Raw genomic sequence first — 26990 nt, forward strand, 5'->3', positions numbered from 1 at the left:
CAGGGGGCTCACCAGCAGCACCAAGGGCTACCAGAGAAGACCAGAAATGGTAAGATGGTAGGGGAGGCTCCGAACAGGCTCCGAACGCCCGCACGCCGCTCTCACCGCCGCGCGCCGCCGTCACCGCCGTCCTCGCACAGCTGGGTAGCCCGGGCTGCCGTTGTAATAAAAATGCGAGCCTCCGGATTTCAGCAGGTCCTATGGGATCCGGAGCTCTTGGGCTCTCCCAGGAGCTGTTTCCAATAATTTTTGCGGTCCGTTTGGAGGCTTCCCGGTGCTTTTTCGCCAGGTTAATGTGGAGCGAAAGAGCCCGGTCGCCATTCCAAACCTGCACATGCGCAGATCCCTCCAGAGCAGGGATCCTACGAGGTACTAGAGACTCTCGGATAACAATAGCCACACCTCCACCCCTTCCCTGGGCTCTCGGCTGATGGAGCACCTGAAATCCTTCTGGGCACATCTCTACAAGGGAGACTCCTCCCTCCGGGCCCAGCCAGGTTTCAGTAATAGCAGTTAATAATAGCAATAGCAGTTAGACTTATATACCGCTTCATAGGGCTTTCAGCCCTCTCTAAGTGGTTTACAGAGTCAGCATATTGCCCCCAACAACAATCCAGGTCCTCATTTTACCCACCTCGGAAGGATGGAAGGCTGAGTCAACCCTGAGCCGGTGAGATTTGAACAGCCGAACTGCAGAACTGCAGTCAGCTGAAGTAGCCTGCAGTGCTGCATTTAACCACTGCGCCACCTCGGCTCTTTTTACATGCCAGGTCTGCCCTCTCGTCTAAAATTAAGTCCCGGACGAGGGGAGCCTTGTGAACTACAGACCTGGCATTTAGCGACAACAGCCTGAGATCAGGGTCCTGATTACTCACGCCATCTGGCCTTGGAGTGGGACTCATAGGGCCGGAAGGAGGGATCTCTGTGATGTAGCGAGCCCTCCTTCCCCGGTAATGGCCAGCCCTAAAGTCCCCGCCATATCTGCCCCTCCCTGTTACGACCGTAATGCTCCGGCCCACTCCTGTGTCCATGGTTCCCTCAGCCACCCCTATGGCTCCCGCATTCCTCGACAGGCCCTCCGAATCAAACACACTCATTTGTTCACTCAGGCAGTCCCCACGTAATAATTAAAACACAGAAAATACAACAGTAATCGGTAATAAAAAAGTGGGATCATTCATTCAATCACATACAATCCCAAACACTCACCATGCCAGTTAAAAATTACGCAACCGTGCGAAGTTCGTAGGCGGGTGTATAAAAAAGTAGATGTACAAAAAAGTCCAATCCGGTGAAATAGATGACGGTTGCAGAAGTAAGGAACAGATTGAATAATGTCCCTGATGTCCCTGGAATACCAGGGACAGGTAGCAGTCCAAGGGGTGTAATGGAGAGTAATGACGATGGCAATATTGACAGTCCATCGGCCGTAGGAAATAATAATGATGGTAACAGTCAGGGCTAAGAAAAACAGGGTCGCAGGCCCTAAATATATGGGTGAGGGAAGTCAGATAGTCAAAGTCCAGAGTGGCAGGAAACCAATGTTGGTAGAAAAGGCAGCTTTGGTAGAAAAGGCAGCGTTGGAGAAGGAGGCAGTGTTGATGAAAGAAACAGTACTGGTGGAGGGGGCTATGTTGCTGGGAAGAGCAATGATGTTATCCTTTTGATAGATATATGTACAGGCATGTGGAACCTCTTTAAATACTATTCGGTTTAATAATAATAACTGTCTTGATGGGCCTATCAATCCAACTAAACAATTCTCCCAATATTGGACTGAACCATACCTAGTGCACATGGACATGATTTCTCTGAATCATAGCACTACTGACAAATTTCTCCTCAGAGTAGATGTTTTTAGGTCAAAATTCAGGAATTTGAAAGTCAAGGTTCTAAAACCTTTAGGTTTTTCTCTAGCTCAGGTCAAATTCTAGATTCACAACTTCCCCCTGCATTTTGTTACCAACAAACACTATTTCTCCACAAAGCACATTTTCCCATTCCTGCCAAGTGAAAGGACTGTGAAAGCTGTAACAGAAGAAAAGGAAATACAGAACACATTCTATTCCTTCCTCTATTTCCTTGCTACTTTGATGTACTGGTTGTAAATCTTTTGGGTATTATGGGAGTATTTAAAGCTAGTATTCTAATGTCAGGACACATAGTTATTAATTAATATAACTTCCTGAGTTAATTAGTATTACTTTGTATGGTTATTTTCAAGCTTTTTACAGCTATTTTCCGTGGAGGGGAGTTCCAGCTGGTAACAGCCTCACTGCCGCCTTTGCTGCATTCGGCCAATGCTGCGGCCCAGCTGGTTTAAGGGGTTTGGAGCCGCCTGGAATGCCAAGGCCACTTGGGAGTGCCACAGTTCAACTTCTAGAGACCGCTGATATTATTGAGAGCGCCGCGATTCCAGGACGCCATGGCCCAGCTGCCTGTGGGAGCCCTGTTTCACCAAGGCCATTGAGACTATTGGAGATGACCGGCCTTGAGACACCTGCTCTTGGAACTGTCCCTCCAATTGCTGCTACCGTGCTGCTTACCCCTGACTCTTGGATTCTGCTCTTCCTATGGGAGAAAATTGGGACTTTAGTTTCCCTCCTTCATTCTAGAACGTTCTTGCACGATCTCAAATTGCACTATCGCACTACTTTTTAAATGGTATGGTGAGTGTATGTGGTATGAATGTGGTTGACTGATTGTGCCCACTTTTATTTTATATTGCTGTATTTGTGTTTTTTAATCGCTTTGTGGGGAGTGTTTGGTTGTGTGATTGTGTATGTCTGAGTAGGCTGGGACCACAACTGGGTACCCTCTGCACTGAGTGCTCTGCAGAAGTGTCAGGGGGGATCTAGGCCTAATCCCAGCCTAGGATGTTTGATTCGAAGGGCCTGCCGGAGAATGCGGTAGCCAGAGGGAAGAATGGGGGGACCAAGGACCCAAGATTGGGCCAGAACATTATGATCATAACAGGGAGGAGCAGATATGGCAGGAACTTTAGGGCTAGCCATTACCGGGGAAGGATGGTTTGCTACATCTCAGAGATCCTTCCTTCTGGCCCTATTAGTTCCACTCCAAGGCCAGGTGGTGTGAGTAGTCAGGGCCCTGGTCTCAGGCTGCTGTTGCTAAATGCCAGGTCTGTGGTTCACAAGGCTCCCCTCGTCCGGGACCTAATTTTAGACGAGGGGGCAGACCTGGCATGTATTAATGAAACCTGGCTGGGCCCAGAGGGAGGAGTCCCCCTCACTGAGATGCACCCCGAGGGTTTTCAGGTGCTTCATCAGCCGTGACCCCAGGAAAGGGGTGGGGGAGTGGCTATCGTTATCCGAAGGTCTTTAGTTCCTCGTAGGATCCCTGCTCCGGAGCTTGTTGGGTGTGAGTCCTTGCTGGGGAAGTTGGACCTTGGGGGTCAAGTGGGCTTGTTGTTAATGTACCTGCCTCCCAACAGCGTTACAACAGCCCTCCCCTCGCTCCTCGAGTCAGTAGCCGAGCTGGCAGTTGAGTTCCCCAGGCTTATGGTGCTGGGGGATTTCAGCGAGCGCTCTGATGGGGCGGAGGAGTTCATGGCTTCCATGACAGCCATGGACTTGACCCAAGTAATTCGGGGCCCAACTCACTCAGCGGGTCACATGCTCGACCTCATATTTTTCTCAGAGCAGTGGAGTCGTGATCTTGGTTTGAGGGGTACTGAGATCCTGCCCCTGTCATGGTCGGACCACTTCCTACAGAGGCTTGACTTTCGGAGGCCAATCCCCCACTGTAGGGAGGAGGAACCAATTAGGGGGTTCCACCCCAGGCACCTAATGGACCGTCTGAGTTTCCAGACGGCGCTTGGTGTTATACCTGATACTCTCGTCCACAATCCAGTGGAGACCTTGGTCGCTGCTTGGAACTCCGCGGCAGCGGAGGCTTTTAATCGGATTGCGCCTTTACGGCCTCTCCGAGGTAGCAGATCCAGGAGAGCTCCTTGGTTTACTGAGGAACTCCGGGAGATGAAACGCCAAAAGAGATGCCTAGAGCGCCGCTGGAGGGCCAGTAAGTCCGAGTCAGACCGAGTACTGTTGAGAGCTTGCATCAGAGCCTACCTTCTGGCAATACAGGCATCAAAAAGCTCATATTTTGCCGCTCTGATTGCATCCGCTGAATCGCGCCCAGCCGCCTTGTTCAGAATAACCCGCTCCCTCCTGAAAGGGAGGGACACGGGTGACGCTTTACAAGGTAGAGCTGAGGAATTTGCCCAGTTCTTAGCGGACAAAGTTGCTTCGGGCAGACCTGGACTCCAATTGCTCAGAGCCAGCCGAGGTACTGGGGGAGGGTCTTGAGCAGAATTTATGGATTGATTTTCAACTTGTCACGCCTGAGGAAGTGGACAAGGCTATGGGAGCGGTGAGTGTCTCCACTTGCGTGCTGGACCCGTGCCCCTCCTGGCTGGTTGCGAACAGCAGGGCAGTGACACGCAGCTGGATACAGACGATAATCGCCACCTCTCTTCAGGAGGGATCCTTCCCACCCCTCCTAAAGGCGCCGGTGGTGAGACCCCTCCTGAAGAAGCCATCTTTGGATCCAGCCATTTTAAGTAACTACCGTCCAGTTTCCAACCTCCCCTTTGTTGGGAAGGTTGTTGAGAAAGTGGTGGCCTCTCAGCTCCGGCGGTCCTTGGATGAAACCAATTATCTGGATTCCTTCCAGTCTGGTTTCAGGCCTGGCTACAGCATGGAAACTGCTTTGGTTGCACTGATCAATGATCTCTGGAGAGCCAGGGATGGGGGTCATGCCTCCGTCCTTGTGCTCCTTGACCTCTCAGTGGCCTTCAATACCATCGACCATGGTATCCTTCTGTGGCGGTTGCGGGAGGTGGGAGTGGGAGGCACCGTTTTTTGGTGGTTCTCCTCCTACCTCTCAGACAGGTCGCAGTCGGTGTTGGTTGGAGGGCAGAGGTCGACCCCCTAGGCCCCTTAAGTATGGGGTGCTGCAGGGTTCGTTCCTGTCCCCCCTCCTGTTTAACATCTACATGAAGCCACTGGGTGAGATCATTCGGCAGCACGGGATAAAATGCGACCAATATGCGGACGATACACAGCTGTATCTGTCCACCCCGTGCCAACTCAGTGAAGCGGTTGACGTGATGTGTCAGTGCCTGGAGGCTGTTAGGGTCTGGATGGGTGTGAACAAGCTTGCACTCAATCCCAACAAAACCGAGTGGCTTGTGTTTTTCCCTCCCAAAGATTGGCCTTGTATTCCATATCTCAGGTTGGGGGGTGAAATTATATGCCCCTCAGACAGGGTTCGCAATTTGGGAGTCCTCCTGGACCCACAGCTGACTTTAGAACATCATTTGTCGGCTGTGACCAGGGGGACATTTGCCCAGGTTCGCCTGGTGCACCAATTGCGTTCCTACCTGAACTGGGAGGCACTCAGAACAGTCACTCATGCCCTTGTGACCTCAAGACTGGACTACTGTAATGCTCTCTACATGGGGCAGCCCTTGAAGAGCATTCAGAGACTACAGCTTGTCCAGAATGCAGCCGCGCAAGCGATTGTGGGTGCACCTTGGTATACCCATGTTACACCTATCCTCCGCGAGCTGCACTGGCTGCCTATTGGACTCCGGACACGTTTCAAGGTGCTAGTCGTTACTTTTAAAGCCCTACATGGTATCGGACCTGGGTACTTGAGAGACCGCCTCCTGCCAATTACCTCCCTTTGACCAATCAGATCCCACAGATTAGGCCTCCTCCGGATACCATCAGCTAGCCAATGTCGACTGTCAACCCCCCCCCCGGGGGAGGGCCTTTTCTGTGGCTGCTCCGGCCCTCTGGAACAATCTCCCCGTGGAGATTCGGACCCTCACCACCCTTCAGGCTTTCTGCAAAGCCGTCAAGACCTGGCTGTTCCGGCAGGCCTGGGGCTGATGAGTTCCCAGCCCCACTCGAATTGTTGATTGTTGTGTAGTTTTTAATTTGTCTTTGTATCCTGTTTGTCTCGTTTGTTTTTGTATTGCCCCCTTCCCTATGTGTTTGTTCACCGCCCTGAGTCTCCCAGGGAATAGGGCGGCATACAAGTATAATAAATACAAATACAAATACAAATATGTCCTTTTATATAAGTAAATAACACCAAACATAATTTGACTTAAAAACATTTTCCACCCATCCACCCATTCCCACATAACAACATTTATACAAAGATTGTAAAAAAAAAGAGAGAATCAAGAAAAACAAGACTTCCTACAATGCTGGGAAATAATTTAGAAATACGAAGCTGCAAAATTACTGCTCAGCTAAAATGTACATTTCAGGCTAGGGACGATTGTCAAAATCCAAATAGTCATCATGAAGAAAATCTTAAATCTTTCCCAATAAGAACAAATAGCATAATATTGACAAAAGAAATGTAATAAATTGATGAAAAATGTTTTTTAAAACTTCTTTGCGGACCATATTTAACATTCACACAACAAACTCTTTAAATATTTTTAAAACAAAAGTCAGGAGACTATTTGGCTGTTGGATAACAATAGCATTAGTTGTATGGATTTTTTTAATCTTCTTCCTAGACTGAAATCTGTACTAAACTTTCTTTTTCATGAAGGAAATAAAAAAACTGAGACAAATAAAGGTAACAAGAAATGAAGTTATAAGCTTAATTGACAGGTTTAAAAAAATAAATCCAAGATCCAGATGGTATGCAACCAAGAATTCTTAAACAACTGAAATGTGAAGTTGCTACTGTTCTGATAGAACTATGCAATTTCTTTTTAAGGTTGGCATCTGTTCCTGAAGACTGGAAGATAGCCAAACTGAATATGGTTTTGAAATGGGATCAAAGGAAAGTTAAAAGAAATGATATGCCACTCGCCTTAACATCTGTCGAGAGAAAACAGTACAAAGTATTGTTAAAGATGAAATAATCAACTATATAGGAAAATGAGTTTTACTGGAAGAAGAAAATATGTACTCTAAAAGACTAAGGCCTGACAGATTAATCTTCTAGATTTTTTCAACAAGCACAATGAATCAGGAAGGAAAATTTAGCATCCATAGGATAAGAGAACAGAAATTTTTATGGTCTGGAAACTTACTAAATAAAAGGAAGTAAAGAATAGAAATAGCTGGATAATTTTCAAACTGAGTTGGAGTTCCAGGAGTACAGTTCTTTTTAATTTGCTTACAAATAATTTGAATAGTGAATGAACCACTGTTGCCCATCATACTAAGAAATTCAGAACAGTATCCTCAAAAAAAAATAGTGCCAAGAGTTCTAAATGAGTTTGGCTTCAAAATGATGACCTCAAAATCCAAAGTTTACCTGTACATGAATGAAAGTAACCTGGCATTGCCTCATCAGAAAAGCAATATTTATACAATGGTGCATAGTTCAGAAAATAAAATCTTAATCCAATGTTTGTCTTGTGCAAAAAGGCAAAGAAATATGAAGAGCATATGTTACATAGTGTATGAAAACTGCAAAATAAAATAAGCAATAAACGTAATAAACAATAAAAGAATAATATAGAATTCAGCAGCCCTAAAAAGTATACAATACAGAAGCAATAAAATGTTATTAAAAGATCTAGCAGATTAAAAATATATTGTTACAAAAATGTAAAAAAATGAACAAATTTTATAAGAATGACAATTTAATAACACCAGTATACTGTCAAGATTCCAACTAATGAACACAAACAAATCAGAACTCTGAGACTTGGCTCCTTTTCAAAGGTCTTCTTTAATGAGTGCATCATATCGGCACAGCTTCAATGGAAAACCAAATCTAAATCTTTCCCAAAGTTTCAGTATAACTGAACTAGGAAATAACCTCATTCCCAAGTATCACAGGTCACTTTGGCCAATTGGCTTAATTGGCGGGCTCTTTATGCACTCCTTCCCCAACCTTATCTGTTGTCAGTAGAGACCATCTTGGTTCTCAGGAGAAAGTTCTTTGCTGTGTTTAGTAATGCCTTCCAATCTCCTTCCCCCTTACCCCTCTGTGTGGTAACTGAAGAACTGAAAAATGGCTTCAGCCAGGTTCAGTTTGAAGTTGACATATATCTTGGTGGGGTAGCTACTCACTGCAGAATGGGAGGATATTCAGATTAGATAATATTTGGGTACTGTAGAATCATATAGAATGAAGCATTTCTTCAGATGCTGTGATCCCTTAAAGGAAGGTGCTTAGTTCCAGTAAGTACTCTTGCAACATATTTTGTGGTAAGTGAACTTTACAAACATCTTCAAGAAAAATCTCCTGAATAATAAATTGCGGTGATCTAAATGAGAAATTACCAGGTATGGATTGCCATAGAAAGCTATTTTTGGAAAAAAGGCTATTTTTGGATTAAAAATCAATTAACAATTAATTAAAATAAAATATATAAAAATGTGTCATGCTCAAGTACATGGCTGATTCATGGCTTCCTTTTAAAATCTTTTCCCCTTTTTTCACTGCTGCCATAAACTTGACTCATTGGTGAGTTGATACTAGTGCGCTATCAGATTTGAGCCAAATCTGCTTAGCATACTGTATGTAGTTTACCTGAAAAAGAATATAGAACTTGGAAAAGTAGTGAAAAGTATAACCAGAGTTATTGGCTAGAGAACAAGTAAAGGAAGACAAGTTGGAAGTATATAAAATCATGCATGACATGGAATATATGGATAAAGGGGTGGAATGTTAGAAGACAGTCTTTTGTTAAAACTAAATAAAGAGAGATTAGAAATTTATAATTTATAAAAGGAAATTCCTTATAAAAGGAACTTTCACAACAAATAAACTGTGGAATGTGCTGCAACCAGATGTAGAGATGGCCACCAATTATAAGCATTTTAATTCATTAAAAAATGGGCTATTTCCAGAATCAGAGATGACATAACAGCTACTAAAGAGCTACCGTATTTTCACGACTATAAGCCGCACTAAAAATCCTAAATTTTGATCCAAAATCGGCAGTGCGGCTTATAACCCGGTGCGCTTTATATGTGGAAAAAGATCTCCCAGCTGCTTTGCTCCTCGCGACTGCAATAGATGTCCAGAGGCGGCTTTTGGGGCTGGTGGGGATTGGATTTCCGGCTCGGTGGCCCCTGTCGCTTCTGGATGTCTGTTGCGGTTGTGGGGAGCCGAGGAGAGTGTGGGGGGAGCGCGCGGCGGTTCTTGGTGCTCCGGGAGGCGGGAGAGGCGCGCGGTTTGGTTTCTCCTCCCTGGGCGTCGCGGCGGCGGCCCCGGGCGTGCCGATCCCTGTGTTTTTCGCATCGGGGTGTGCTGCAAGAGCAGCACCGCGGGTGCCACCGCGCGCTCTTCTCCGCACTCTCCTCGGCTCCTCACAACTGCGGTGGACGTCCAGGGGCGACAGGGGCTGTCGAGCTGGAGGTCCGGTCCCCATTGGCCCCAGGAGCCGCTTCTGGACATCTGTTGCAGTCGCGAGGAGCGGCGCGGGGGTTCTTGGCGCTCCGGGGGGCCCCGGGGGCAGTTGGGAGAGGCGCACGGTTTGGTTTCTCCTCCCTGGATGTCGCAGTGGCGGCCCCGGGCTCACCGATCTCGGTGTTTTTCGCATCGGGGTGTGCTGCAAGAGCATGCCCCGATGCGAAAAACGCGGAGATCGGTGAGCCCGGGGCCGCCACTGCAACATCCAGGGAGGAGAAACCAAACCGCGCGCCTCTCCCAACTGCCCCCGGGGGCCCCCGGAGCGCCAAGAACCCCCGCGCCGCTCCTCGCGACTGCAACAGATGTCCAGAAGCGTCGGGAAACGTGCGGCTTATAACCCGGTGCGCTTTATATGTGGAAAAAGTTTGAAAAATTAACGTTAATTGATACTGCGGCTTATAATCCGGTGCGGCTTTTGGTCGTGAAAATACGGTACAATGAAAGACAGCTATGAATTCTATCTATAACTGAAGTTTCCTAAGTGCCTCTGATTGGCACTTGATTCTCCACAGGGAATTCTGGAGTAGGTGAGCCATTGCCTCATCTAGCAAAACCCTTCTCACAGTATATGCTGCTATCCAAGTATAAGCCTTCTTTTCTCCCAATGCCCCTTTTGGCTATAAAGTAATGAGGGAGAAGAGGGATTATGCTTTGGAATTGGAAGAAGGCTTCAGGGGGTCACAAGAACTGTGGTTGAGAAAGCGTGCGTACTAACTCAGAAAAATAAGTAAATTGGATAAGGTTTTCAGAGAGCTTCTCAACATTTATTGAAAATATAGAAAATTTAGATTAGTTCCTGAATAGTGTTTTGCGATAATTACCTACTTAGATTTCTGATTATCATTTCAGGTAGTTTAGTAGAGAGCTGTCAATTAAAGTCCCCCTTGTTCTCAGTCACTTCCTAGGAATACTGCATAAACTGAATATTCATCTAGGGTCTTTAAAATCAGTTCATTATTCTTTCTGCAAGAAGAATGAATAATGTACTATTTTTTTTAATATTCAGACATATTTTTCCTAACTTAAGTACTTTGTCAAATTTTTGCGAAATATTTCTTGCCAGCTCTTTTTTTTAAGAGCAATGACACCACATACTGTATTTGCAAGCTTCTTGATATGAATATTGTCCATCAACATTAACTGAGTCACCATGTTTAATGGCAAGAATAATATCTCTGCTGAGTTTAATACATATTAGACATCTAGAGAGCCATGACGATAATTTGGTGGAGTTAATATATGCCCATATAATCACTAAACAGCTGATTTAGAGTAAATGCTTAGCACATTGTGACAATCCCATTGTGAGTTCCTCTATATTTCTTTTTGCATCAAAGAGATTCATCTCTGAGCATAATTTCTAATTTATAAAGGGCAGTATCTTTTGCTGCAAGTTCATTGCTTGGAAGCTGCTACATATATCAGCTGAGCTCTCCCCAATCATTTTAAAAAGTGCAAGTTCTTTCCTAGTTTAGGTTTAGGTTTAGGTTTCGTTTTATTTATATGCTGCCCTATTCCCAGTGGGACTCAGGGCGGCTCACAAACCCAAGAGGGGAAGGGAAACACAAGAACTACAAATACAAGCATTTAAAATAACCAACAGACACACAATCGAGAGGGGAAGGGAACTCATCAACCTGCCAACACAGCCAGGTTTTAATGGCTTTTCGGAAGGCCTGGAGAGAGGTGAGGGTCCGAATCTCTGTGTGGAGTTCATTCCAAAGGGCCGGCGCTGCCACAGAGAAGGCCTTCTCCCGGGTAGTAGCCAGATGGCATTGGCTGGTAGACGGAACCCGGAGGAGGCCAACCCTGTGTGATCTAATGGGTCTTTGGGAGGTAATTGGCAGCAGGCGGTCTCTCAAGTACCCAGGTCCAATACCATGAATGGCTTTATAGTATTGAGATAAGTATGAAAGAAGTGATCCTAAGAAATTATCAAATACAAGACCATAGCCATATGCATAAAAGGACATACATTAATATATTGCAATTTTTGTAACATAAATTTCTGAAAGTGAGCTGGACACAGAAATGACATGGGCAGCTGAGAGCCATAATAGGTAAGTGATATGGTGACCTATTTCATGTGGGGGTGAAATTGGGCCTTTGGAGAATTCATGGTTTGATTCATTGGTTGGATTGTATTTGGATTAGACTTTGAATTTATCATACAGCTAACACACATAATTTTGTTCAAATGAGACACATACACAAACTTTCAATGAGCACTGTAATTTATTTTTTGGAATTCTGAGGCTAAATTTTGATAGCATGATATAAGATTCAAAGCATGAAAAAGGGATTCAGCTAATGATTAGCATTTTTTTAACTCAAAGGAAGTGTTCACTGAGGAATACTCTGGTGGACAGAGGCATCTGGAAAAGAGGTTAAAAAAATGATGTTGTGGACATGATGAGTCAATCGAAACCACATCCCTTTCTCAAATGTGTGCATTGGGTGCATATAAGAAAGAGAAGAGTTTCAACTGCATACTTGATCTAGACAGGGGTGGGTTTCAATTTTTTTTACTACCACTTCTGTGGGGGTGGCTAGGTGGGGGGCATGTGATGAATGGGCGTGGCCAACTTTACATCACTCATGCACTCAATCACATGACCCCCCTCACCAAGCCGTGCCCACCAAAATGTTGGCAAAAATTTTTGGGACTCCAATGGAGGAAAGGGGAAAAACTCCAAAAAAAAGACTGCCGAAGGATTTAGGGTATGGAAAAGCCATAAGTTTACTAGAAGGAATTGAAGCATTCAACTTTGCAGCCTGGAGGCCACACCTGTGTTTATAAAACCGGAGAACAAGTGTGTGTGGGGGGGGGAAGAGAGCAATGGGAAAGAAAGGGTGGGACATAGGAGAAAATGCAGATGGAGGCACTGGACTGTGCAAGCAGGGCAGGAAGGAGGGAGGAAAGTTCACCCCATCCTGGCTCAGGACAAGGAAGGGAGGAGGAGAAATTGGCTGCAACCACCCAAAAGCTCCAGGTGCAGCAGGGGCTGTGGGAAATTGCAAAGCCCAGATTGCACGCATGTCCTTGTGCCCCGCAGTCACAATTCTGTGAACCAAAGGGCCATAGAAAGACAATTCTGGATTGTATAAACAGATCATGCACCAATCCTAACAACTTTGAAGTACTAAATGTTGTTTGTTAGATTTATTTTATATGTTTCCTCTAGAAGTTCAAGGTAGCCTCCACTATACTCCAGCCAATTCAAGGACCACCTCTCCTTTTCGGGCAGGTACCTCTTCCTCTTGCAAGTTTGCCTTGCCCATGTTGAAGTCTTGCTCAATTTTGCTGCTGTTCATTGTTTCTAACACTGGCCCAAAATGCCTTCTTTGCCTTGATTCTCCTCTCCACAGTGCATCTAGGCTGAGAGGTCACAAATGGGCAGGCACTGCAAGGCACAGTGAGGGAGGGGGAAAGCAATAGGTCTCATGCCCTGGCTACCATCTGCCCTCAACAGTATACAGAGGGTTCTGGCGTGCCCCACCCTGGGTTTCTCCTACTGCATTCCATTTTTGGGCCTTCGGGTGGAACAGAGGAGCTACTTTGGCTTCATCAAATGAGTTGGTGAAGGTAAGTTCAGCAGTGGTGATAGGAGGTGCCTAGCCAAGCAGGGCCAAAGTGGGTTGCAGAGGGCAGAACCAGGATGCCGTGCAGGGCTCGCTTCCCTCCACCTGAAGGTATGAAAAAGGAACACAATAGGAGGAACACAGGGTTGGTTGTGGGCGCCAGAACCCTCTGCATGCTGTTGAGGGAATCTGGATGTAGTCAGGGTGCAAGCCCTGCTGCTTTCCCCTTCCCTCACCACTCCCTCCATGCTGCGCCCACAGAACCAGTGAAAGTTATTGTTTTGCAAGCTGGGAAACTGGCAAAGAAGCCTTGCTTTCCCTGCCGCTGCAGCTCTCATCAAAAAAAGGCAGGGATGCCATCCTGGGGCTCTCTTCCCTTACTGCTTGCCACTGCTGCCCATGCTGAAGGAAGCATTGGAAGCCAGGCCTGTTCAGCTGCTGCCTGCTGCCAGTGGGGTGCCTCCCATTTTGCCCCGCGTGCTCCCCCTCCCCGCCAGCTGCAAACCAGGCCCCGGCTTAGAAAAAAGTCAACTGGGCAGCTGGCTGAGAAAAGAAGTCAAGCTGCTCCTGATTGGTATGGCTTTGGCTTTTGTCCTGAATTGACATGCTGAAATCCAGCTGGCCAGAAATAATGAGCGAAAGAAATAGCCTGGATAGAAAATGCATTTCTTCATAAAAAATATTTGCACACCTCAAATGTAGAAGTGGTCCCAGTTACCTGGCTGCCTACTCATGCTCTGTTGCCAAGGTGCCTCCCATTTTGCCCCACATAAGCCCCAGACTCTGCGCATGTGCCGGAAGATGGCTGCCGAGTTCTTTCGCTCCGGCTTGGGCTGCTGAGAAATAGCTTGGAAGAAGGTGGAACCCTGGTCCAGGAGCCTGGTTTCGTGGCTGGAAGGAGTAAGAACCCCCCAGAATACCCGTGCCAGCAGCGTATTGAGGAGACTTGCCTCCCCAGGGCTGCTAGGCATGGAAGACGCGGACGATGCAGGAGATACCGGAAAAAAGCGCTGGGTTTGGGGTGGAGGCTGCTGATGCTTTAGACCCGGCTCGAGGGAAGTTACCGACACTAACGCGGCTTAGAGACACTGCTGCCGAGATTCCCTGGCTGGTTTCGCAGCTGGAAGGAGTGAGAACCCCCCCAGAATACCTGTGCCAGCAGTGTATTGAGGAGACTTGCCTCCCCAGGGCTGCTAGGCACGGAAGACACGGACAACGCAGGAGATACCGAAAAAAAAGCGCTGGGTTTGGAGTGGAGGCTGCCGACGCTTCAGACGCGGCTCGAGGGAAGTTGCCGACACTAACTCGGCTTAGAGACACTGCTGCCGGGGTTCTCTGGCTGGAGTTTTGGAGGACAGTCCCAAGCAGCCTTCGGCGTTGTCGGCGTTGTCGGGCACTCCCCCTCCCCTCACATGGATGGTGGCTTCCCAGCGTGTTACGAGCTGGGGACGAGTGTTTCTTTCCGAATTTGGAGAGACTAAGATCTGGGGCTTGTGTTAGACCTGCACCTCACCCTGAGGAAGGAGTGGCTGAGTTTTCCATCTATGTTGCCGAAACTGGGTGGCTGGTTTCTGGCTACCTCAGCCCTCTAGCCCCCCCTTCTCCCTGGCGCAGCCTCCTCTCTGCTCGCCGCTGCAGGCGGCATATGGATGATGGCGGCATTTTTATGATCTTTTGGTATTTGCGACATCTTCTGACTGCGCCCACCCGGCTTGCCCGGCTTGCTGAACCCTTGGGGACCTCTCTGGACTACCATCACTATAAGAGGGGACTTAATTTTTTAATGTACCCCTCCCTTCTTCACGATCCACCTCGGCCACCCCGGACTTTAGACTCTGGACCCTTTATTATTATACCTTCCAAGAACAAGGTATACCATCTGCTTACCACCTGTATATCACCTGTATACCACCGTTGGTGCTCAGCTATCTCAAACTTTTAAGAACTATTTGCGCAGTTATTAAGCTATACTTGCACAGTGCGCAAACTTTTTTAGGAATGCAGTGTGAATGGTATGTCTGATTGATGATGGTACCCACTTTTAAAAACTTCATTATTGTTGTACTTTTTCTGTTTTAATTGACCTGGGGAATGCATGGATGAGTGGCCATGTTTGTGTGAGAGGATGACTGATTCGAAGGGCCTGTCAGGAAACGCAGGGGCTATAGGGGTGGGTGGAGGGACTACAGACACGGAAGTGGGCCGGAGCATTACGGTCTTAACAGGGAGGGGCAGATATGGCGGGGACTGTAGGGCTGGCCATTACCGGGGAAGGAGGGCTCGCTACGTTACAGAGATCCCTCCTTCCGGCCCTATGAGTCCCACTCCAAGGCCAGATGGTGCGAGTAATCAGGACCCTGGTCTCAGGCTGCTGTCGCTAAATGCCAGGTCTGTAGTTCACAAGGCTCCCCTCATCGGGGACCTAATTTTAGACGAGAGGGCAGACCTGGCATGTATTACTGAAACCTGGCTGGGCCCGGAGGGAGGAGTCCCCCTCGTAGAGATGTGCCCAGAAGGTTTTCAGGTGCTTCATCAGCCACGATCCCAGGGAAGGGGTGGGGGTGTGGCTATCGTTATCCAAGAGTCTCTAGTACCTCGTAGGATCCCTGCTCCGGAGCTTGTCGGGTGTGAGTCCCTGCTGGTGAAGTTGGACCTCAAGGGTCAAGTGGGCTTGCTGTTAAAGTCCCAACAGCATTGCAGCAGCCCTCCGTTCGCTCCTCGAGTCAGTAGCCGAGCTGGCAATTGAGTTCCTCAGGCTTATGGTTCTGGGGGATTTCAATTTGCCTTCGCTCGGTGAACACTCTGATGGAGTGCAGGAGTTCATGGCTTCCATGACAGCCATGGGCTTGACCCAAGTAATTCGGGGCCCGACTCACTCGGCGGGTCACATGCTCGACCTCGTATTCCTCTCGGAGCAGTGGAGTTGTGATCTTGGTTTGAGGGGTAGCGAGATCTTACCCCTGTCATGGTCGGACCACTACCTACTGAGGCTTGACTTTTGGAGACCAAACCCCCACTGTAGGGAGAAGGAATCGATTAGGTGGTTCCACCCCAGGCGACTTATGGACCCTTTGGGCTTTCAGACGGAGCTTGGAGTTATTCCTGATACCCTCATCCGCAGTCCGGCGGAGACTCTGGTTGCTGCCTGGAATTCAGCAGCGATAGAGGCTCTTAACCGGATTGCGCCACTATGGCCTCTCCGAGGCAGTGGATCCAGGAGGGCTCCTTGGTTTACTGAGGAACTCCGGGAGATGAAGCGCCGAAAGAGACGCCTAGAGCAACAATGGAGATCCAGTAAGTCTGAGTCAGACCGAGCGCTTTTAACATCCAGCGTCAGAGCCTACCTCCGGGCAATTAGGATGACTAAAAGAACACACATTGACTCTCTGATTGCTTCCGCTGAGTCGCGCCCAGCCGCCTTGTTCAGGATAACCCGTTCCCTCCTAAATAGGAGGGATACGAGCGATCCTTTGCAAGGCAGAGCTGAGGATTACGTCCAATTCCTCGCGGATAAAGTTGCTCGGCTTCGGACGGACCTGGACTCCAATTGCGCAGAGCCAGCCGAGGCACCAGGGGAGAATCTGGCTGGACATCACTGGATTGATTTTCAAGCTGTTACCCCTGAGGACATGGACAAGGCCATGGGAGCTGTAAGTGCCTCCACATGTGTACTGGACCCGTGCCACTCCTGGCTGGTCGCTAACAGCAGGGAGGTGACACGGGGCTGGATCCAAGCGGTTGTTACCACCTCCCTTCGGGAGGGGTTCTTTCCCCCCGCTCCAAAGGCGGCGGTGGTGAGACCCCTTCTGAAGAAGCCATCTCTGGATCCAGCCGTCTTAAACAACTATCGTCCAGTCTCCAACCTCCCCTTTGTGGGGAATGTTGTTGAGAAGGTGGTAGCCTTTCAGCTCCGGCGGTCCTTGGAGAAAACCGATTATCTAGATCCCTTCCAGTCAGGATTTAGGCCGGGCTACAGCATGGAAACCGCTTTGGTCGCATTGATCGATGATCTCTGGAGAGCCTAGTGCTCCTTGACCTCTCAGTGGCTTTTGATACCATCGACCATGGTATCCTTCTGTGACGACTGCGGGAGGTGGGGGTGGGAGGCAATGTCCTACGGTGGTTCTCCTCTTACCTCTCGGACAGGTCACAGTCGGTGTTGGTTGGAGGGCAGAGATCGACCCCTAGGCCCCTGAATTATGGGGTGCCGCAGGGTTCGGTCCTGTCCCCCTCCTGTTTAATATCTACATGAAGCCGCTGGGTGAGATCATTTGACGGCACTGGATAGCAATAGCAATAGCAGTAGACTTATATACCGCTTCATAGGGCTTTCAGCCCTCTCTAAGCGGTTTACAGAGAGTCAGCATATTGCCCCCAACAATCTGGGTCCTCATTTTACCCACCTCGGAAGGATGGAAGGCTGAGTCAACCCTGAGCCGGTGAGATTTGAACCGCTGAACTGCTGATCTAGCAGTAGCCTGCAGTGCTGCATTTAACCACTGCGCCACCTTGGCTCTTGATGGATAAAATACCATCAGTATGCGGATGATACGCAGTTGTATCTGTCCGCCCCATGCCAACTCAGTGAAGTGGTTGACGTGATGTGCCAGGGCCTCGAGGCTGTTAGGGACTGGATGGGGGTTAACAAGCTTGTACTCAATCCAGATAAGACCGAGTGGCTGGCGTGTTTCCCTCCTTCTAATTGGCCAAGTGTTCCATCTCTCAGGCTGAGGGGTCAAACAGTACGCCCCTCAGACAGGGTTCACAATTTGGGAGTCCTCCTGGACCCACAGCTTACATTTGAACACCACTTGTCGGCTGTGACCAGGGGGGCATTTGCCCAGGTTCGCCTGGTGCACCAGTTGCGTCCCTACCTGAACTGGGAGGCCCTCACTACAGTCACTTGCGCCCTTGTGACCTCTAGACTGGACTACTGCAACGTGCTTTACATGGCGCAGCCCTTGAAGAGCATTTGGCGACTCCAGGTTGTCCAGAATGCAGCCGCGCGAGCGATCATGGGTGCACCTCGGTTCACCCACATAAACACCTATCCTCCGCGAGCTGCACTGGCTGCCTATTGGTCTCCAGATACGCTTCAAGGCGCTAGTCGTCACTTATAAAGCCCTTCATGGGATTGGACCTGGGTACTTGAGAGACCGCCTGTTGGCAATTACCTCCTCTAGACCGATTAGATCCCACAGATTAGGCCTCCTCCGAATTCCATCCACCGGCCAGTGTCAACTGGCGACTACCCGGAGGAGAGCCTTCTCTGTGGCTGCTCCGACCCTCTGGAACGAGCTCCCCATGGAGATTCGAACCCTTACCACCCTCCAGGCCTTCCACATAGCCCTTAAAACCTGGCTGTTCTGACAGGCCTGGGGCTAAAGAGCTGTTGCCCCCATCTCGAATGGTATGACTGTTGTGTGTTTTAAATTATGTATTGTTGCGTGTCGCTTTAATTTTTCTCTGTATCCCCATCCCCTTGGTTGAGTTGTGAGCCGCCCTGAGTCCCCTTCGGGGGGAAAAGGGCAACATATAAATAAAATAAACATTCAAACATTCATGCATTCAAACATTCCCCCTCCAGCAACCTGGGCCGGCCTCCCTGCCTCCTTCCTCTAAGAACAGGCTTGGGGGATGGCTAGCCTCCCCTGCTACTGCACCCTTCCCTCTCCATCTATGTGGAGCCCCTCCCAGCAGGGCATCTCTCACCATGCATGCCTTCTCCACACCAGTTGCAACATGAACCTGCCTGGTCAATTGGGTGGGCAGCCAGGAAAACAGAGAGTAGGCAGTTGGCCAGGACTGGCCTGGCCTCCAACGCTCCATCTGGCAGGGGCAGCGAGGGAAGGGTGCAGCAGGGGAGGTTGGCCCTCCCCCAAATAGGCACTCAGAGGAAAGAGGCAGGTAAGTCACCCTGAGGCTCACTTCCCTTACTCCTCACCACTGGTGTCCCTGCAGGACAGAGTGTTGGAGGCCAGGCCAGACCCACCCACCTGCCTGCTTGCTTACTCACCACTTTCCTCACTGGCTGCCCAAATGACCAGGTGGGGCCCGGGTTGCAGCTGGCAGGGAGGGGGGCCAGGCTAGCGCGAATGCTGCTTACCTGTGTGTAGGCAGGAGGAGGCAGTTCTGTGGATCCACATGGTGAAGGCGAGACAGAACAAGCATCAGAGTGGGCTGGTTTGAGGGCATGGCCAGCCAGTGCAATAAAAATTGCTTTGTGCATGCACAGAAGGGAAAAGCAAAGTGGCGGCACCTATGGCAGCGCCAGAAGAACCAGTTCAGAGATGTGTTTGCATAACAATTCTGTCTCATCTGAAAATGGCAGATTTCTATCTCACCAGTTACAATCCCATAGTAGGTATTCCCAAATAGTCAACAGGCAAAGTCAGAGTTCTCAGATGCCACCAAGGAATCCAGGAGAATTAACTGAGTTGCACTTCTATATCTTTTCTCCAGACTATATCATGTCAAGATAACCAAGGCAATTCTGACACCAAAACTATCCTTATTTAGGATGGATTGTGCCTGTTACTATTTCCAGTAAGGTAATAATTCCTTAATATAATGAGATATAGAGTCATTCCATCAGTTTATCTTTGTTAGTTCTAAGATAAGCAAAGATCAAGACTATCTATAATATATCAAAAAGCTGTGTTATCCATAGGTCTTAGAAATTTAAGGTGATCCCCAAACATAACCAGTCCATGATCTAGACTTCTCTCCAAGTACAATAACGAAATAAGTGATCAGCATCTACAGCTTCAAAATGACAAAAGCAGTGTTGTGCCATCACACTCCAAGCTTTGCTTGTTATAGATTGACAATGATTTTACAACACACATTTTAAAAAAACGGGCTTCACATCATAATGGCAAACATTCCTTTTTTCAGATAGATGAGTTGGATTTTACCAATGACACTGCCACGTTGATCAGAATAAAAATAGTTTGTTATTTTTGACACATGTCCGTTTTCATTTTTTTACTTACTTATTTTTTTTCTCTCTCTTGGTGACATATCATACAATAAACTACTGGATTAAAGGCAAACCACCTTGACAAAACTGATTATATATATAAGGTTTTTAAAATCAGTCTGAGGACCTCTTGCAATTAGGATGCAGCCCAGATCTGGTGCTTCAGCTTTACATTGTCAGTACTTGTTTTAGAAACAACAGCCTGAAATCTTTTCTATCTCACCAATTATCAAGGTTAGGCCCAAAGAAATGAATACTAACTGATTCAGAATGATATTATATTTATGTAGATTTTAGATACAGATTGCTGAAAATAGAAACTGTTATGTTCATGAAATTGCATATTACATTTCCATATAAATCATATCTAACAATTCTTTTTCCATGCAGTTACTCTCATAATTTAATTACATGTGTAATATCAATATTACAAACAGATGCAAGAATATATTTATAATCAGATGTGATCTGAATGTTATGTACTAAGGCACAGAATCATCAAAAGAGTGGCTTGAGCTAAAAAGTTCATTCTTATTCATTCTTTTCAGTGTTGTATGATAGCATGTGGTGCGGTATTTATCGTAGTTTATAACATTTAGTAAATTGCAGCAACACAGAACCAACTCATCTAATAGAACAAAAACAATCAATACCTATTGCTATCATTAAACAATAATCAAATAGTGTCCATTTTCATACAATTTAAACTGTTCTTCCTTTTTATAAAATAGTAATTAGTTGTGATAAAAGTATCAATGATAATTGAAACATAAAATATATCTAACTTTCTCCCCAAAGCAAATAAAAGAAAAAAAAATCATGTAAAAAGAATGTTTAATTATTCAGAGGTGATATATTTCATATTCATAGCACCAAAAGACAGTTGTCGACACTGCAATCACAATTCACATAATAGCGAAAAGGATGCCACTGGGGAAAAAAACAAACATGGATGGTTGTTGGTAAAGACCAGCTGATTTTCAGCTTCCAATGAGGAAGTGTTCTGAAGATGAACTTCTACAAAATTCACAAAGCATGATGAATTCTAGTTTATAGAAAAGAAAGATGCCATAGACTTAAAAAGAGAGCAATATAGCATTAATATCCCCAGAAATCTGGCTTTAACAAAGAAAGAAAGAAAGAAAAAACTACAGATCAATGTCAGTACTAATGCATAATGATTATAATTTATTCATAAATGGTCTTAAGTGAAAATAATTTTTATGGGATTTATTCTTTAGGATCAATATAGAATTTTATTTAAAAGACAATTGAAGAATTGTTCAAACTCTATAGATCAATTTAGAATATTTTGATAAACAATGAAAAACAAACCAATTTGAGTCACATTAATCTTTCAGATGCAGAGAAGGCTTTTGACAGCTTGAATTGTACATGTCAGTTTAACATTTGGGAAGATATTAATTCTGGGGAAAAATTATTAAATGGTTAAAATCAAATTATTTTTCATAGTCGGCACAAACAATTGCCAATAGTGACCTAACCAAACCATGAGAGATACAAAAAGAAATAATACAAGGTTTCCCATTGACCACCTTCTCTTGTTTATGCTAGTTCCTGAAAGCACCGTATAATGATTTTGCTATGTATATATGACAAATATTTGTTATGTGTATACGACAAATATACATTAGTCATCTATCACTGATTAGTCATTTTAGTCAATATTTATCTCAAGAACAATAAATATTAGCATGCATGTCATCCATATATGCATATATCAATGCAGCAATTAAGGAAATGAGAATGCCATTCACACTGATGATGACGACGATGATGATGATGATTCTTCAAATGCTACCAATTTGAATAGAAGTGTAAGGTGGCTTACAATTAAAACTCAACAAAGAGAAACAGTTAAGTACATACAATAAATGATATTTTGGGATACTACATAAAAAAAAGTTTCAACATCCCTTCATCACTTGGTGACTAATAGAATGCCTCAAGCTTTGAGAGGCTTCTTTAAATATGAGGGAAGTAGCTTAAATGTGTTTCAGGTAAATATTGAAAGGTTTACTTTTAATAAATATCCTTTAATAGAGAAAAATACTAACTAGCATTGGATTGCATTTCTGATAAATTCTAAGAGACAGAAGACTGTCAATTTGTATTTAGCAAATAATGAATATGAAATATGGGCCTTACATGCTGGTGAAGCCATAGGCACCTGACAGAAATAAAAAAGAAGGAAAATGGAAATAGTATTAAAATTATCATAACAACTTCATTTTAAAATAAGAGGAATAATCCCTTCATTTTCTTGGTGGACATGTATTTTTACAAAGAAATCCACCCCCCCCCCCCAAAATCTATAATATTCTAGCCTTTCAGATTTCGGTTACGATTTCAAATAACATGATGGCCTCAAGCCTCTTTGTTATAGTGAGTACTACGTTCTTCATAGAGAGTCAGTCTGATTACAGTGTCAATACTATCATGGTTCCAGGTTCCAACAGTGTGTGTGTGTGGGGATGATAAACCAGGGTCAATAATTAGGACAATTAAAGTATGAATGGGAATTAGAAAATTGACTTTTAATTCTGAGAAAACAACGCAGGCAACATTTGTCCATATGCCAAATTATATCCATGCCTTAAAAAGCAGTAATAAGGAACAATTGAAGCATTGTGGGTTTTTCTCCTACCACAATTTTACAAGTATTCTTACCATGGTTATTAAGTGAATCATATCTTTGTTAAGCAAATTTCACAACTGTTAAGCAAATCATGTTACCCCAATTGGCTTTGCTTATTGGAAACCATCTGGGAAGGCCACAAATTGTGACCATATGATTGTGGGGTGTACTGTGATTGTTACTTCAAGGATAGGTAATAATTCACTTTTCCTGAGGTTTTTGTAACTTTGAATCATTGTTAAATGAACAATGATAAAAGAAGGACTATCAGTGGCAATTTGGCAATATATATCTATAAGTAGTTATTGACTATGTATTTAACTCAACTTATCTGTAATATGGATACTCATGTCCTTCTGTGAGAGATTGTTTTGTCTATAGAAATATCAAAAAGGGACAGCATTTTTCTTTGAGATCCCAACTTACATACTAACATTCAGTTGCTTTCTTGTATTTTGTATCTCCATGGAAGACTTATAAATAATTATGGATCATGAGCATTTCAACTTTGTTTCAAGACTGTGTTGCAAACCAAACACTCCTTTTATCTGCTTTCAAAAAAAGATTATTATGAAATTCAAATAATATTATCTTTAATCTTTCCTGGAATGCATTTTTCATATTCAAAATAAGAAAAAATATTACTAAAGATATGTGTGTGTGTGTGTGTGTGTGTGTGTGTGTGTGTGTGTGTGTGTCCCAAATGCTTTCCATAATCTCTTTTTATTTCCCTTTGTCTTGGTTTTCAAGTAATATCATTATTATGCTTCTCAAAATAAACAACTAAACAATGAGTGCTGGGTTGAATTATTATGATGATTTTGTTATTTAAACAAAACAATATGGTTTAATCATAAAGCAGCAGGATGTCTGTCCTGATTCCAGCCCAGATGGGAAACATATGCTGGCCAAACAACAAATTAATTCATGCCACACAAAGCTAATTTATTATTCAGTTATTTATTAATCAAATTTATATGGGCATTCATATCATAGAAAATTACACTTGCCAGATTCAGGGAACTCCACTAAGTTAGCTCCAACTGAAGTAGCAAAAATTGGACTCTGACTGTGCCTTGGAAAACATAACTCTCTGAAAAGGCACATAGATCCAGGGTAAATCTACAACATTGCTATGCAAATAAGATATGAAACACCAATTCTTGAAGTTTCTAGAAATCCTTTCTGTCACAGAGGCAATAATACTAAATTAGATGGACCTGCTGACTTATCCAGATAACAAACATATTGAATTTTTGCATTACAGAATAGTCAGATTCATAAAGCAGTTACATCTTGTGTTCATATTGTATTCCAACATGATATTTTGGTGTATTTAAGTCAGATAAATACACCCTAAATGTGCCGTGAACCACCATCACTGAGTCGTGCAATACTGTAACATCACATAATGAAATAAATAGGTGTAGAAGATTAGTTCTGGATAGAAGTTTATTAATGTTCTCAATAACAATACACACAATACTTTAAAATGGAAAATCATGTTTACTACTATTATCATCCTATATAATTCTGTCCTTGAGACTTGTCAGTTGTGTACTAAATGCCTTGGTTAGAAGATGTTTGAGATGATACATTGATACAGTCTATCCAGCTAACTTTTCAAGCTAGTAAACATAACTCATATTATACTTTCATATAATGGTAAACCTTAAACTCTAAGACTACTTATAAAAGAAAGTTACCAGTTAGCTATTTCTTTCTATGCACAAAAATGATAGGTAGAAACAAGAAATGATGGGAAGAAACAAAAAATACACAGAAGAATTGTTGTTGGCTGCATTGTCGAGAAATCGTCATGCAAACTCAGCTATTACTTAGTGTCTTTCTGAGTTTAATTCCTATTTTCTCCTATCCTTTGTATTATTGTGTACATCTATCATCCATACTTTCATGGAAAAAACCAGATGGATGGGTGTTTACTTGTTAAAACTTTCCAAGAGATGCAGCATACCACTCTTAATGTAGAACATTTGGCTTGAACTGTTTTTCCAGGAGATTAATGAGGGTCAAATGACTGCTTCATTTTTCAAATAACTAGGAACACCTGAGATGAGAAAATCAGTGATCTGCCAACACATCCTTCTGTCTGCCAAGGCTTCCCATTTTTTATAAAGAACCCATCTGATAACTTATAAAGCAACATCATTTCATTTTTAATTTTGAACTTATTTCTCTGAAACAGAATTTTGATGGAAGTATTATGACTAAACATTGAAATCCTAGTTGGAATAACTGTTTGTCTCAGTTAGTTTTTTAAAAGGCAAATACAAGTTTTAAAACCTTCAAACAGCTAAAAAAAATTCAATTCTGCAACCTTCAAGGTTTTGGGTTTTTTAATCAAAACAAATATGTCTCCATCCATGAAGTAAATAAAAGAGACATCTCTATTTCAGACAAGAAGACAACTTTTAAATTCCAGTTCAAGAATTGCATTTGTTTGGATTTACAAGCTGTTTTTAATTTGAATTTCTCCCCGAAGTAATGTTTAAAAATAAATATGCTAAGTTTTCTTTCATGCTCTAACACATCAGCCACAACCTTTAAAAATGCATGGCTAAATATATAAAGAACATATTGCAGAGCGGAAAGCTGTTAAAAGAATTTTTAAAAGTACAAGTGAATCCTTTAATACTCAAAATTTGTTGTAAGTAAAAAAGCAACAGGATCTGGCTCTCAGTTATTGAATTTTGGAGTTAGTTTTTAGATTCAGAGATATCTTGTAGTGTAAACAGATCTTGTAACATATGTTATATGAAGCCAGAGTACTATTGTTTGAAGAAGAAGGAAAAGGAGAAGAAGGAGGAGATGCTGTAGAGTAGTGGACAGAATCTTAGGGTACCCCACTGCTTCCTTCCTTCAATGTAGATGTAGTTCCATTGAGGACTACACATTGAGTGTGATTTGTCAGCCAGTTATAAATCCATCTGGTGATGCTGTCTATCCCATATTTTTCTAGCTTACCAAGAAGGAAGTTGTGATCTACTATGTCAAATGTCTTACTGAAATCCAAGTATATTATATTTACTTCATTTCGCTTGTCACCTAATTTAGTGGCTTTGTCAAATAATGAAATTAGATTTGTTTAGGATGAACTGTTTTTGACAAACCCATGTTAGCTTCTGGTTATAACTTTGTTGGCTTCTAGGTATTGCAGATCTATAGCTTGATTATCTTCTCCAGGATCTTCCAAGTATTGATGACAGACACATTTTTTGAGGATGCAAACCATATAATCTCTTTTTTCAGTCCTCTGGTAGTTTCCTGGTGATCCTGGATCTTCCAAAGATATGGTTAAATGGTTCTGAGGTCATATCTGTCAGTTCCTTCAGAAGCCTGGGATGTAATCTGTGAAGTTCCAGTGATTTGAACTCAGAAGGAGAAGAGGAGGAGGAGGCATCACTAGAAAATGTTATAGATATGCATATACAATAAGATAGTTATATATTGGAAATAATGTAATGGAAATACTACAATTCAAAGAGAAAATAAAATGCATTGCTTTATGGGGAGAAAATGTGATAACGGACATGTATTATAGATGAGTAACATGAAGGATATATTTTCCCTGTTTATGGACCTCCTATATTTTAAACTTGCTTTTGACTGAGCAACTTGATATGTAGATATTTCTTTAAAAAATATGAAGAATTCATTCATCCTTTAAATGTAAATGTTTTAATGTAAATTGGATGACTGTGGCTTTGAAGCAATTTGGGTCATTTACATGAAATAAAAGGGATGTTAGGTCTTAGACTTATGATGTGGAAACCAGTGTTTCCTAGGCTAGTGAGGACTATTATTCCAAAGATACTTTGCCAAAAGATAACTGGACTTCTTTGTTTTTTCTCCGGAAATGTTTTGCTTCTCATCCAACTGAAGATGCTTTTGGGATGATGAGAAGTGAAATGTTTTAAAGGAAAAAATCAAGAAAGTCCAGTTGCCTTTTGGAAAACCACTCTTGGTATAATGGTTTTCACTAGGCTAGGAATCACAGGTTTCCATTGTCATCAGTCCAAGATCTAACATCCCATTCTTGATTTTTTTTTCCCCTTGAAAACTTTCCTGATTGATTGAGAATCTCCATAGACACTTGAGAACCATTATTTAAATTTCAATAATCATATCCAAAGCCCATCAAGTACCAACTAACTACTCATTAATTTGGAAGGGGAGGAAGAGGAAAACTAGACTTTGACTTCTGGAGCATAGATATATAAATATTCTAATTACTTTTCCCTGAAGTGGACAATCAACTTGTGTGTTAAAGACTTTATTCTTTTCTGCACTAACAATTCTAATCTAAATGAGTCTTGCCCACAA

At 44.1% G+C, this 26990-nt stretch overlaps 1 pseudogene; it reads right to left on the reverse strand.

The window, feature by feature from the left end:
• Positions 1 to 1913: 1913 nt before the first annotated feature.
• Positions 1914 to 26990, reverse strand: part of LOC148043644 (uncharacterized) — a 138923-nt pseudogene continuing 113846 nt past the window's right edge.

The sequence above is a fragment of the Thamnophis sirtalis genome, unplaced genomic scaffold (assembly GCF_051295495.1).
Source record: "Thamnophis sirtalis isolate CommonGarterSnake01/CBP01778 unplaced genomic scaffold, rThaSir2_p1.2 scaffold_11, whole genome shotgun sequence".
Lineage (NCBI taxonomy): Eukaryota > Metazoa > Chordata > Lepidosauria > Squamata > Natricidae > Thamnophis > Thamnophis sirtalis.